The 10,675-nt window shown below is 39.0% G+C and overlaps 1 pseudogene; it reads left to right on the forward strand.

Moving 5' to 3' along the window:
- Positions 1-390: 390 nt before the first annotated feature.
- LOC111533622 lies at positions 391-1,407 on the forward strand (annotated as a pseudogene).
- The last annotated feature ends 9,268 nt before the right edge of the window (positions 1,408-10,675 follow it).

Here is a 10,675-nt window from a genome sequence, read left to right on the forward strand (position 1 = left end):
ATCTGCCACTTATTGTTGACTAGGTTATAAACCACTTAAAGCTTCTAAGACCAGCAGGTACCTCTTAAAATGAAGTCATCTCCTGGTTTTGTGCAACATGCATTTGTCTTTAAAATGCTTTATATTTTTTATAATTTTCTCCCTCATATTACCTAATTCACAACTCCATTCTATTTTATACACCTTGCATGTCCCTATTCATGCTGAAGCCTCTTCTCACTACAAAATGAAAGATAAAATGAAATGATTCTCAGGAAGGTGCTGAGCTTAAACTGAAGCAAGTTTAGTGGATGCCAGCGGCACCCTGATCTGAAGAAACCTCTCAGGGTCTGCGGCGCTTGCGTGTCAAAGGAAGGTGTGAGCCCAAAGGTCTGGACCCAGCTTATAGAAATGGGACGCTGGTCATCAAATACTGTAGAAGAAAGCAGAACCGAGAGAGAGATAGAGGAAAAAAAAAAAAAAAAAAAAAAAGCACTGTAGACGGTCCTCAACGAGGAGTTCTTCAGATAGTAGAATATACAGCTGAAAGAAAGAAGGAAGGAAATCAAGATCAAAGTCAAAATCTTGGTCCAGAGATCTTCAGCCTCATTCACATTCTTATGACAGAAGACGCAGGCATCAATCAAGGAGTGGATCTCATGGCTCTAGAAGGAAACTAACTCTAAGTCGTTCAAGGGGTGGAGGGAAATCCTATGGAATTAAGAGGTCTAGGTCAAAAAGCAGAGTAAGAAGATCTAGGTGAAGCCCTTGTCCACGTTCTCACAGTCAGAGCAGTGAAAGGTCCAGCCACAGAAGAATGCATAGTTGTTCTCGGGATAAAGAACAACGTAAAGGCAGAGATAAAGAGAAAAGGGGAAAGATAAGGGAAGGACAAGGATTATATAACATTAAACATTGGGAATCTGGAAACATCAAAGCTGGATTAAAACATGTGCCACCAGCTGAACAGGCCAAAGCCAGACTACAGCTGGTTCTTGAATCTGCTGCAAAAGCTGATGATGCATTGAAAGCCAAAGAAAGAAATGAGGAAGAAGCAAAGAGAAGAAAGAAGGAAGATCAAGCCACCCTGGTAGAACAAGTGAAAAAAGCAAAAGAAATGGAAGCTGTTGAAAGTGATTCCTTTGTTCAGCAGACATTCAGATCAATTAAGAAGTCAAAAAGTTAGTGGAACCTAGTGAGGCAAAATATGCAACTTCAACATCAGGACCAGCATTAGCAGGTGTTGATCCACCCAGTACTGAAAAACGAAATACAACTGAGCAGCATCCCTACTTCTATCAAGTACCAAGATGACAATTCCCTGGCCTATCCAAATTTATTTATAGAGAAAGCTGGTGCTGAGCGAAAATGATTCAGAGGCTAATTGCTCTCTGACAAGAAAGACTAATGGGCAATCCTGTGGCCTAAGTAATGTACATATGGTTGGATTGGATGGCCAGCAGAAACATTGGACATTTAGGTTTTTAAATACCAATATAGGCCGGGCGCGGTGGCTCAAGCCTGTAATCCCAGCACTTTGGGAGGCCGAGACGGGTGGATCACGAGGTCAGGAGATCAAGACCATCCTGGCCTACACAGTGAAACCCCGTCTCTACTAAAAAATACAAAAAAAAAACTAGCTGGGCGAGATGGCGGGCGCCTGTAGTCTCAGCTACTCGGGAGGCTGAGGCAGGAGAATGGCGTAAACCCGGGAGGCAGAGCTTGCAGTGAGCTGAGATTGCGCCACTGCACTCCAGCCTGGGCAACAGAGCGAGACTCCATCTCAAAAAAAAAAAAAAAAACCAATATTAACTTTTTGCCCATAAAAAGAATTCAGCTGATTATATAAAAAGGTAATCTTATTTCATTCTTCTTTCATATAGGCTTGAATATTTGTTGATTTGAATATGCTTGTTTTTAAGCTGTATGTTTTAAACTGTAATATTATGAAAATTAAAACATAAAATTTAAGAATTTGTGAAAATGTTACACTGTTAATAAAGCTAATTATAGATTTTTTAAAAAGATTATCTGGGTGTGGCACGTGCTCTGCAGTAGACTGCAGTTTCTAGAGCTCTCTATTAATGCCTGGACCCAGGTTGTCTATCTGGATGCCAAACGCATATGTGTATGTATCTTCTGTGCTGCTTCAGCCAATTCCCTAGTATTGACTGACTTATGAAAGTCAGCAGATGTGTGTGTTTGGGGTTATGTTGTTTTATTTTATTTTGCCATGCAGAATATATATTTTAAAATGAGTTTGAATACATCTGACAGTGGACTAATATCCAGAATTTACAAGAAATTCAAACAACTCTACAAAAATACCTGTAAAGAATCCCATTAAAAAGTGGAAGAAGGACATGAATAGTCAGTTTTCAAATAAGTCACACAAATTGCCCACAGGCATTTGAAAAAAAGTTCAACATCACTAATCATCAGACAAATGCAAATTAAAACCACAATGAGATACCATCTAATGCCAGTCAGAATGAATATTAAAAAGACAAAAACAAAAAAAACCAAAAAACAGATGTTGGCAAGACGTAGAGAAAGAGAACCCTTATACACTGTTAGTGCAACTGTAAATTAGTACAAACTCTGTGGAAAACAGAACAGAGATTTCCTAAAGAATTAAAAAAAAAAAACCTACCATATGATCCAGCAATCCCACTACTGGGTATCTACCCAAAAAGAAAGAAATAATTATATTAAAAAGATAACAGAGCCGGGTGCGGTGGCTCACGCCTGTAATCCCAGCACTTTGGGAGTCCGAGGTGGGTAGATCACAAGGTCAGAAGATTGAGACCATCCTGGCTAACACGGTAAAACCCCAACTCTACTAAAATACACAAAAAAATTAGCCGGGCGTGGTGGTGGGCCCCTGTAGTCCCAGCTACTCGGGAGGCTGAGGCAGGAGAATGGCATGAACCCAGGAGACGGAGCTTGCAGTGAGCAGACATTGTGCCACTGCTCTCCAGCCTGGGCGACAGACCAAGACTCTGTCTCAAAAAAAAAGAAAAAAAGATAACACGAACTCATGTTTATCATAGCATTATTCACAATAGCAAAGATATGGAATCAACCTAAGATTCCATTAATGGCTGATTGCATAAAGAAAAGGTGGTATTATACACACTTGAATACTACTCAGCCATAAAAAAGAATGAAATCATGTCTTTTGCCATAACATGGATGGAACTGGGGGTCGTTATCCTAAGTGAAACAAGACAAACATAGGAAGACAAATATCACATGTTCTCACTTATAAGTGGGAGCTAAATGAAGTGTACACATGGGTATAGAGTGCAGAATAATTGACAATGGAGTCTCAGAAGGGTGAGAAGGTGGGGAAGGGAATGATGAGAAGTTACCCAATGGATACAATGTACATTATTTGGGTGATGAATACTTTAAAATTCCTGACTTCACCAGTATATAATGGATTCATATAACAATATTACACTTGTACCCATAAATTCATATAAATTAAAATGTTTTTAATAAAATAAAAATCAATGTAAATATTTATACTTTTATGACCATAGATTTGTTTTTGCTTTTTCTGGTCAGTCATTCTTTATCCTCACTTGTTTCTCTAGATTATTATATTTAAACATTATATTCATAAATAAAATTCATGTGTGACATATTACATGGGAATTTCCAAAATGTACCCAAATTATCTGAATTGAGAAAGTTTAGAATGTGGAAAATATCATGAAATTATATAGGACTAAAAACTACATCAGAGATATTTAAAATGTCTAATTTTGATCAATAATTGGTCTAAATCAAATGGTTTATAATTATAAAAGGAATGAATTTCACATTAAAGTAATCTCCACGCTGAAAATAAGAAAAACTGATTTTCCACCAATGATTTTTTTCAGTACCACTTATTGGTGAATAAATCAAATTCAATACATGCCTTCCCTACCTCAAACGATTTATTAAGAACAGATATCCAGATATTGCTCTACTTTGTATTATGAATTTGAGTTTAAATTGAATAGAATTCAGAATATAACTTAGCAGACAAAAGAAAACTGATGTAAAAGGACTGAAGAGCTGTGTGGGGACAGAAGGAAGGAAGGAAGGAAGGCAGGCAGGCAGGCAGGCAGGCGGGGAGGGAGGGAGGGAGAGAGGGAAGAAAAAGGAAATACATAGTTGGAACACTTAGAACCAAACCCTCAGAACTTTGGTATGCCAAGAGTGTCTGGGCACTCTTCTTCTTTCATCGAGGCCCTATCATTGCAAAAAGATCTTTCTTGAGCACTGTCAGAGAAGTCTGCAGGGAAGTCACCCCCCCCCCCCCCCTCCCTCCCTCCCTTCCTTCATTTTTGAGACAGAGTCTTACTCTGTTACCCAGGCTGGAGTGCGGTGGGGCGATCTCTACTCACTGCAACCTCTGCCCCCCAGGTGCAAGCAATTCTCCTGCCTCAACCTCCCGAGTAGGTGGAATTATAGGCACCCACCACCACACCCAGCTAATTTTTGTATTTTAGTAGAGATGGGGTTTCACCATGTTGGCCAGGCTGGTCTTGAACTCCTGACCTCAAGTGCTCCTCCCGCCTCAGCCTCCCAAAATGCTGGGATTACAAGCATAAGTCACCGTGCCTGGACCTTTCTTCATTACTAATTCTTGTCAGTACCTCCCATCTGCTAAGCTTGGGAGCATTTCCTAATGTCTAATTTATATCCTTACTTTTTCAATTCAGGTTGGTTATCACATTGGGCAAATGAAAATGCTCTCCTGGATTAGATGTCTAATTCATAGTGCCCCACATCTCCCATTTTCTCAGCACACGTCTCCAGCAGCGATCCCCAGGCAGGCACGACCCAACTGTACACTGTACTTGGCCTCCACTGCAGGGTGTAGACCCGCCTCCTGCTCCAGGGCTTGAGGACAATGCTCTGGCACCGATGGAACGTGAGGGTGTTACCATCTTACAGGTCACTGGGAAACAGGAGCTGATGGAAACACCAGGGTTCCACAGATAGAGGTACTAGCTGCCTGCAACAATGAGTCACTTGCGAATTCACCCTGTATTACCTTCCCATCCTTTCCTGTTGCAGTCCTCCATTTCTGTTCTCTGGAATTACCTGCACGCCTTTGGCTCAGCCCTTGCTTTTGTGAGGAACCCAATGCAATGTGCTCAGTATCAGCACATACTCTTTTTCTCAGCTCTTGAAGGCTAGTTATTTAATGTTGTTTGATTTGGGATAAATCAACTCACCTTTTCACCCCGGAGAGAAAGCTCGTCCTAATAAAATGCTTACTTAGTGTCCAACAGTCTGCCATTTTAAGGGATCTCATAGTATTTCATATTCTCTCTCTCTCTCTATGTGTGTCTATATTTAATTTGAGAAATTAAAAATTATAGATACAGAGAATAAAGATACAGAGAATAATGTCATAAATACCTCTGTACTTATTATACAAAAAAAACAAATCTAGACATTTTATTTCAGACACATTTATAAAAGAACATAAAAACACTGGAGAGAACGTTGAAATCTCTATTTTTAATTTTCTAAGCCTCATTTCCCTACATCAATCCCCAGAAGCTGCCACTACTCTGAATTTGATATATTTTTAGCCTTATTTTGTTTGCAAAATATTATTTTGCATGGTTTCATACTTACACCATTATTTCAATTAAAAATTTACTTTAAAATTTACATAAATGGTATCACACCTTATGTTTCATTTTGAAACACTTTTATCCGTTTTATTTTTGTAAAGTGTATGCATGTTGATACATATGGTTCTAGATCATTTCTCTTATTTACTGTAATATTCTACTACATGACTATAATTTATTCATCTGTTTCTTCTTTTAGACATTTTTGGATGTCCCTGGGGTTTTTCCCTCTTATGAATAGTACTGCTGCTATGAACACATTTTTGCACACATCTTTGGGTATACATGTGCAAGTTTTTTTTCAGGTGTTGGTCACAAGGAAAGGACATTTCTAACTCTTCCATATATTGCCAAACTACTCTTTCGAGTGGTTCTTCCACTAGCAAAATGAGAATTTCTGCTTTTTCATATTTCAGTCATCATTTGATATACTAAATTCCTCTAAAATACTCTGCTAGTCTTAGGAGTTTGAATGGATCTCTTTTTGTTTCATTTTGCATTTCCCCAATTATTAGTGAAGTTTAGTGTCTATTCAATTATTGAGCCGTGAGTTTTCTTCTTTTAAGATTAAAATGTCTGTCCGTTGGACTGCTTTTGTCCAACTGATGTGTAAGAATTCTTCAGATCTTTTTATACCAAGCTTTTGGCTTATTGTTGATGTTGCAAATCTATTTCCTGGTACTGTGTCCCAAGTTGGTTCCTTTCAGTGAGTTCGTGATCTCACTGACTTCAAGTATGAGGCTGCGGACCTTCATGGTGAGTGTTACAATTCTTAAAGGTGGCACTGACCCAAAGAGTGCGCAGCAGCAAAATTTATTGTGAAGAATGAAAGAACAAACCGTCCACAGCCTGGAAACCGGTTTCAGCTGCCGGCTGGGGGCGCCAGCTTTTATTCCTTTATTTGTCTCCACCCATGTCCTGCTGATTGGTCCATTTTACAGTGTGCAGATTGGTCCATTTTACAGGGTGCTGATTGGTCCATTTTACAGTGTGCAGATTGGTCCATTTTACAGGGTGCTGATTGGTCCATTTTACAAACCTCTAGCTGGGTACAGAGCACTGATTGGTGCATTTTACAAACCTCTAGCTAACTGTGGAAAAGTTCTCCAAGTCCCCACTCGACCTAGGAAGTCCAGCTGGCTTCATCTCTCAATATGTCTCCTATATTTAGTTTGTCTAGAGTGTCTTCTGTAGTACTCAATTTTTAAAGTTTGATTAAGTCAAATATATCAATTTTAATTTATCAGCTAATTAATTTTCATGTAGTCAGACTTTTCTCATGAGTTAATCAGCTATTTTAAAGAATCATCTTTCAGTTTGGTTTGCCTGCTTGGTTTGTTGGTTTATCTTTCTCTGATTTCTGTTCTTATGTTTACTAATTCTTTCCTCCCCTTATTTCAGCAGACTCTGTTTTTATTTTCTGGCTTTACTACCTTAATCTTAGTCTTTCAACAAATTCATTTTAATTCACTTTGTCTGCATTTTTGATATTTTGAAGTATACAGTACTTATAGTGACAACGGTTCTAGAGATTTTCCTTCTTAAACTATGGAAAATTTTTAAGTTTAAACAAAATAATTTATATACATACTAGAAAAGGAAAACAGAAGTTATCTCCCATTTCTCCTGTCCCTGTGTTCCCTCCCCAGATGAGGGCAACAAGATTATTAGAGCGCCAACCCAGGTTACTTAAACTTTATGTTATGTAAGATGAGAAAAATGGGTGTTTATTTGAAATGATATATTATTATATATTATTTACTTTTCTGTTACATAAATGCTATCATTTAAACAAAATGAAATAATGAATTTATTATTTAAACAAAAACAATAGAACTAGTTGACAGTGGCAATTAGTAGTAGGGCTGATTAAACAAAAAATATGTGTGAGGGAAAATAACAATATTTTCATAATTTTTTATTCTCTGACATATCAACTTATTTTAACTCTTTATTAAATTTCATAAATGTTGTAGGTCATGTAATTGTGTATCCTCAAGATACATGTGAATGTTTTAACAAGGAGAAAGTAGAATAGGACTAACCAAAGAGAGATTACCTATATTTAGTTGAAAACAACAATGATATATTTTTTCTGTACCATGAGATAGTGGGATATTTTTACTCTTTCTGTTTCATTTCTCTTAATACTTCCCTGAACTGCTGCATGCTTAAGTCACATCAGTCACCTCACTCGCTCATTACTCAATGCCCCATTGCAGGGAACCCCAACTTGTGGGTGCCAACATCAGTGGGCAATGGCCATGGTTGCAGGGGATCTATGCTGTACTTGGCCCCTATTTTTTAGGACGCCCTATGGGTTTTGTACTTTTCCCTCAACTTTCCTCATCCATCATGAAAAACTGAGACGTCTTGTGTCCTAGGACTGAGGATTTTTCCGGAGTGTGGGACTAACAGTCCTGAGTCAGCCTGGACACCTGGGCACCCCAGCAAAGTAGTAATTTTAGCTCTTAGCTGGTTCTCTTGGTCTTAGTCTCCATATTGCTAAATAACATACTTACATTGCTATTTCTTGATTATTCTATCTCAGATAGATTTAGAGAAAGGATTTAGAGAAAGCCATCCTCTCATTAAAGTAAATATTGGTTCGGCATATACTAAGCATCAGGCACTTTTTTTTTTCACAGACACTACAGAAATATATTGACACAGGCAAAATGTTGTATTTTCTGTACCCTATAGTCTCACTTAATAATAGGTACATCAGGCTGGGCGCAGTGGTTCATGCCTATAATCCCAACACTTTGGGAGGCTGAGGCGGGTGGATCATCTGAGATCAGGGGTTCAAGACCAGCCTGGACAACATGGCTAAACCCTATCTCTCTTAAAAATACAAAAATTAGCCAGGCATAGTGATTCATTCCTGTAATCCCAGCTACTCGGGAGGCTGAGGCAGGAGAATCACTTGACCCCAGGAGGTGAAAGTTGCAGTGAGCCGAGATTGCGCCATTGCACTCCAGCCGGAGACAGAGTGAAACTCCATCTCAAAAATAAATAAATAAATAAATAAATAAATAAATAAATAAATAAATAAATAAATAAAATAATAGGTACAGTAAGTAACAGGGGATGATATCAAAGAAAAATTGAACAGAATAAAATGCAAAGAGACTTGTGGGGTGCTATTTTATACAGGGTAGTCATGAAAGACCTTTCTGCTAGCTATTTCTGAATGTAGTGTAGGCATTGAGCCATGTAGATGTTTGGGAGAAAATTTTCAGGCCTAGGATCAGCAAATGCAGAGATCTAGGAGAAGGATCATTCAGCAGAGGGAACAGCAAATACAAAGGTCCTGAAGCAAAAGCACATGGGGCATCTTCCAGGCTGGGGGAGGAGGTGGTACTCGAGAGCAGAGTGAGGGAGTGAGGCGCTGGTGATGAGGGCTGACGTGGAAGCCATGACCAGGTCATGGAACACTATATTGGCCACAGTGAGGACCCCAAATTTTTCTAAATGTGATGGGAAGCTACTGGGCAGTTTTGAGCGGAAGAGTATCATAATCACATTCAGATTTTGAAAGAATTGCACTGTCTGTTATGCAAATAGCCAAGAGCAGAAGAATAGACAGTGATGCCATCCTGAGGGCTAGCAATGGAGGCAAAGGGAAGAGATTCTGGGTTTTGGATATATGTGAAGAGAGTGCTGAAAGGATTTGCGAGCAGGTTAAATACTGAGTGTGAAACAAACACAGATGTCAATGATGATGCAGAGTTTTGGCCTGAGCAGTAGTGTGAATGGCAGTGCCATTTTCTGAGACGAGAATCCTGGGGGAAAGCAGGTGTGGGGACAAGAACAAGAGTCTGGTTTTGGATGTCGATCTACTTTTGCATTTCGAACCAATATTGCATTCTAGGAATAAATCCCACTTGGTCGTGATGTGTAAGCCTTTTAATGTGCTGTTGAATTCAGTTTGCTGGTATTTTGTTGATGATTTTTGCATCGATATTCATTAAAGATATTGGTCTGCAGTCTTCTTGTAGTATCTTTGGCTTTGGTATAAGGGTAGTGCTGCACTCATAAAATGAGTGTGGGAGTGTTCCCTGCCTCCTCTTTAATTTTTTGAAAGAGTTTTAGGAGGATTGGTATTAATTATTCCTTAAATATTTGGTAGAATTCTCCAGTGAAGTCATCTGGTCCTAGGCTTTTCTTTGTTGGGAGGTTTTTGATTATTGATTCAATCTCCTTGCTAGTTGTAGCTCTCTTTAGATTTTCTAGTTCTTTATGATGCAGACTTGGTAGATTGTGTGTTCGTAAGCTACCAAGATTATCCAATGTGTTGGTTTATAATTATTCATAGTAGCCTCTCATAATTGTTTTTATTTCTGTGGCATTAGTGGTAATGTCTCCTCTTTCATGTCTGATTTTAATTATTTAAGCCTTTTCTCTTTTTTTCTTAGTCTAAGGATTTGTCAATTTTGATGATCTTTTCAAAAACCCAATTTGTAATTTTACTGATTTTTTAAATTTTCTCTTCTATATATTATTTATATATTGCTTATTTATCTCATTTTATTTTTTATTGAGGTGGAATTTGGCTCTCATTGCCCAGGCTGGAGGGCAATGGCACAACCTTGGCTTACTGGAATCTCCGCCTCCCGGGTTCAAGCGATTCTCCCACCTCAGCCTCCCAAGTAGCTGGGATTACAGGTACCTGCCGCCACACTCAGCTAATTTTTATATTTTTAGTAGAGTCAAGGTTTTGCCATGTTGGCTAGGCTGGTCTCAAACCCCTGAGCTCAGGTGACCCACCCACTTCGGCCTCCCAAAGTGCTGGGATTACGGGTGTGAGCCACCGCACCCAGCCTGTTTATTTATTTTATAGATAGGCTCTTGCTATGTTGCCCAGGCTGGCCTTAACTCTGGGGCTCAAGCAATCCTCCCACTTCAGCCTTCCAAGTAGCTGAGACCATAGCTGTGTGCCATCATGCCCACTTCTATTTTTTTTCTTGTCTTTTTTTTGTTTGAGACAGAGTTTTGCTCTTGTTGCCCAGGCTTGAGCACAATGGCACACTCTCAGCTCACTGCAA

Source organism: Piliocolobus tephrosceles, chromosome 14 (genome assembly GCF_002776525.5).
Source record: "Piliocolobus tephrosceles isolate RC106 chromosome 14, ASM277652v3, whole genome shotgun sequence".
Lineage (NCBI taxonomy): Eukaryota > Metazoa > Chordata > Mammalia > Primates > Cercopithecidae > Piliocolobus > Piliocolobus tephrosceles.